Source organism: Curcuma longa, chromosome 18, assembly GCF_044706935.1.
Source record: "Curcuma longa cultivar G26 ecotype Majalengka, Jawa Barat chromosome 18, ITB_CL_G26_1.1, whole genome shotgun sequence".
NCBI classification, from domain to species: Eukaryota; Viridiplantae; Streptophyta; class Magnoliopsida; order Zingiberales; family Zingiberaceae; genus Curcuma; species Curcuma longa.
The window spans coordinates 4,162,542-4,167,203 of record NC_133878.1 but is presented as its reverse complement, the minus strand read 5'-3'; positions in this window follow the sequence as shown (position 1 = coordinate 4,167,203).

The following is a 4,662-nucleotide window of genomic DNA, read 5'->3' as shown; positions in this document are numbered from 1 at the left end:
TAGGAGGTTGTGGTCTAGGAGACGGTCTAAGTGGTAAGCTGTGAAGGACCCTCACCCGAGGGATTTCCCTTAGTCCGCTTCCTAGAGTTATTCCTAGAGTTACAAGGCAAGATCAACAACACAAGTAAACCCAATCAAGAACCCACGGGACAACCAACAACAAACCCAAACCAAAAACCCAGACAAAAATCCACACACGGGATAGGATAACATGGGTCAAATGCAAAACAACACAGTCAAAACAAACGAGGGTTCCAATCACACATACATGCACAACACATAACATACAATATATACATATCACGATTTAGCCCATAATAGTTAGATCTAGGAATCCTGTAACCACAGAGTTAATCTATTTGCAATTCCTACTATTATCTTGCCTAAATTTATGTATGAACAATGCATAAAATAAACTGAAACCAAATACACAGAGCTCGAACCAATGCTCTGATACCATTAATGGGAACCTGAAATTCTATTCCGTTGAATTCTTGCCAGACAAAAATTTTCTAGAAATGGAATCTTATCAAGTAGCCCTCATATTCGATCAACTAGGTGCTTGATCGATGCATTAAGATCATTAAGCTCTTGTGTTTGGTATTCAAGATCCATATTAAGAAGACAAACAATTTACGCAGCGGAGATTAAATTGTACCTTTCTTCTTGTAGGAGATATTCACATGAAGACTTCTTGATCTTCTGTTATATTCCTCTCCTCTTCTCAGACGTTGTGTGGGTAACGATCCTCCAAGATGAACCACCTCAATATCTTCTATCCAATGGCAAGCAAGCAAGGAACCTTCCTCTCCTTTCCTTGTTCTTCTTCTTCCTTCTTCTTCTTGGCCGCCGGCCCTAGCTAGAGGGAAAGCCTTGTGCACCGGCCCTAGCAAAGGGAGAAGGAGAGAATGCTTTGGGCGAACAAGGAAAAGAGGACTCCAAGGGGTGCTGGCCCTAGCTAAGGGGAGGGAAGAAAAAAGGATGCCGCCAACCCTTAAAGAAGCAAGGATGAGAGGCTAATCAATTGTCTTTCCCTCTTGCAAACCTCCCCTTTTATAGCTAAACCATCTTAGAAATTTTAGAAAGGTTCTAACAAATTTTTTTATCCAGATTTAGTTAGAAAAAATCTAATAAAATCTTAAGAAGAATTTGTTAGTTTCTTAATAAATTTCCTTGTTTAAAATTTATCTTTATCTTAATAAAATCTCTTAATAAAATTTCATTAATTTCTTAACAAAATTTTTATGAAAAAATTATAACAAATTTTGTCTGCGGAAGAAATAGAATTCTTAATAGAATTTCGTAACGAAAATTCTTAACAAAATTGTCGAAAAATTCGTATAGAAAAATTCTTAATAGAATTTGCTAACCGAAACTCTTCCAAAATTCTCTTAGGTGGATTCAAGACTTTATCCAGAGGCTATAGCAGGGACCTAGAGGAGGAATTGGTTATGGCCTACTAATGGGCTTGGGCTTCCTGTGTTCTCCCTGAACACCTAACTCAAGTCCATCAATAATAACTCATACCACTAAAGGGTTATTATTGAACTACCGCACCAATCCCATATTATAATATGGGCTCCTTCTTTCCATGAGTGCATTAATCTCCCTGTGTTTAAGATATCGTATGCCTGTTAATTAATTGAATTACTGACAACTCAATTAATTAACTTCTGAGTCCGAGAGTAGTACCACTCAACCTTATTATCATGCGGAACTAAGTCCACCTGTAGGGTTTACATGATAATCCTTATGAGCTCCTCAAGGGGACATCAATAACTTAGATTATAGAACACAGTTTCCTTCTATAATCAACCACACACCATATACATAGCATTATCTCCCAACTCATCTGGCCTCTTGATTTAACGAGATAAATCTCACCCTTTGATGAATTAAAGAAATACATACTAAGTATATGTGCATGCTATTATATCGGGATTAAGAGCATGCACATCCATGATAACTGAAGTCTAGTTCGATTATATAGTCAGTATAAATCGAATGACCTCAAACGGTCCTGCTCAATACACACAAAGTGTAATAGTGTAATTTAAAAGTCAAGATAAACTAATACCAATTACACTACAACCACTCCAATGGTTTGTCCCTATCCATTTTGGTTGTGAGCTACTAATTATAATTTATAAGGAATCGATAACATGATCTTCTGTGTGTGACACTACACACCATGTTATCTACAATATAAATTAAGTGGACAACTGCATTACATAAGAAATGTAAACATTCTGACCAAGGTAATTCTCATTTCAATATTATTGCAAAATAGATGTTTATACAAAAAGCAAGACTTTATAGTATACATTGAAGAGTTAGGATTTTATTGCATTTTGTGGATTAAATTTGGGTTTCTACATGAAAATAAAATGCTAAATGACATGAATTGATTGCAATTGTGATATGTTGAATATTTGGATGATTAATTCTAATTTATGTGATTTAAGGGTTAATTTTGCATTAATTGAGCTTGATTCTTTGTAGGGGTCCAAATTTAACCACGATCGAGCCCGATCAAGATCAAATCAAGCCAAGATTGATCAAACCTATTGACCTAAAACTTCATGATCAAGATTAGGGTTTGATTGGAGCTGAAACCATGCTAATTGGAGCTAAATTGGTTGAGTTGGGTCGTACTTAGGCTAACCCAGCTGAACAAGCTAGACAAGCAGGCTGTGAACAGTACATATTCAAAAACCCAGTTATAAAGAGAAGTGAACAGTACTCGCGACATTGTTACTGTAGCAGCTTTGTTTTCACGATTTCTAGCTTCGTTTTCTTCGGCGATCTTCAGAAATTTTCCCTTCCAATCCAGTTTCCAGATCCCATCAGGCTTCCTCGAGCTTAATTTGGCATCAAATTGGAGCAGATTCTTTCGATGAGGGTTTCATCAGAGCATTCGGTTCCGCCACCATTTCCAGCTGAGATCTTCAGATTCAAGATGATCGGAGCTATCAAGGGCATTCCGAGGGGATCTTAGAATGTTCTTGAAGGTTTCCAAGCACTGAATTGCAAGCGATCTAAAGGGTTTTGAGCTGGGTTTTCATATCTCATTTGAGCTCTGTTCTGCTGTTGGAGGGTTTCTGATACGCAACCAGCAGAGCTGATTCAGATCTAAATCAAATTGAATTTGATAGGAGTTTGTCAGGGATTTGTAATCTTTGATTTGATCTTATGTGACGACAAGATTGGAATTGGTTTGTGAAAGGAAGATTTTGAATTCTATCTTTCTCATTCCTGAACATTTATGTTTGTTTTTTCTATTCTGTTTTGATTTTGAATTTGAACTATGATTTTGTTGATCTGATATTTGGGTTGATAAGTAGATCTCTTCATAGATTTCTGAAAGCAATTTGTTAGGTTAATATCTCATGCTTGTGTAGTTATTTTGTTTTGAATTGATTTGCTCCCGAAGTGTTGATTTCTTGTTTCAGAGTTAAAGGTACTATTACGTATCAGTTTTTTTTTATCTTGTATCAGGTTGCATCAGATTGTCTACATTTAGAATTGAAGTTGCTGTTAGTTAAATACATTTTGTTAGCTAGATTGAACTTGTTGTCAGATAGGTGAGTTTGGTTTCTTTGAAAACTGACAACCCTAGATTTGCAATGTGTCACGAGTAGGGTTGCAAATTAGAATTTATAAATTTATCAAAAACCCACGATAAATACAAATAAATGAAGTATAGGGGCCTCGAGTCGTATTTCCAAAGACTAGTAGAAAATCTTGTGAATTGAGCTTTCAAGTCGTTCTTTTTGGGGTTTTCTATGAAAATGGGGGGTTTTGGTGTTTTGGAACGAAATGTAAATGAAAATCAACAAATAAATAAAAAATGCTAAAAATGAAACTCTAAAGAATGCAAGCTTTAAACATCATCAAAGCAATTAAGTTAACAACTAAACTTAAAATGAAACTAGGCTAAACTAACAAAATAAGAGGGAACAATTCTAGCTTGCTGAACAATGATATTAACTGACCTATTAGCTACAATTAAGTAACACAAACAAATGCTTAAACTAAACAAGCTCAACCCCGATACCTTTGGCTCAGATTAGCACGGAACAGTGCTTATTAGAGTTTCAGAAACAAATGGAGATGTATTTGAAGGGTTAAACTAAGCTAATTAAACTCTAAAACAAAACAAAATCCAAACACAATCTAAGCATTAACCTAATAACCGAATTCATCCGATTTGAGCAGAACACAAAATCAGAAACAAATGTGAACAGAAACGAAGAAATGTAGTAATCAGAAATGCAGTAACAGAAATGTAATAACATCCAGCCTCCCTTTTCGTTCGATTTTCCTCATCTCGGCGTCACTCGAGCTGTTGAATCCACAATGTAGATTCAATAATCCCTCTGGAGCTTGAATCTGATCTCTGGTGTGGTTTCCTTGCAACCCAAACGCTGCTCAGCCCGAAGAAACCCTCTTCTTACAGAAACAGAGCTCGGTGTAGGGCTGTGAGTTGGTAAAAACTGGATTCCGAGCTTCTTCCTTGCTCCAATCGTGCTGCTGTCGATGCAAGGGTGCTCCGCAATCCTCAGAGAACCCCTCCTCGAACCACGGCTTCGTTTTGTGCAGCAGATGGCCGGAGCAAGCCGAAACAGGATGGAATGCCGCCGGTGAAACCCTCTCCGTCGA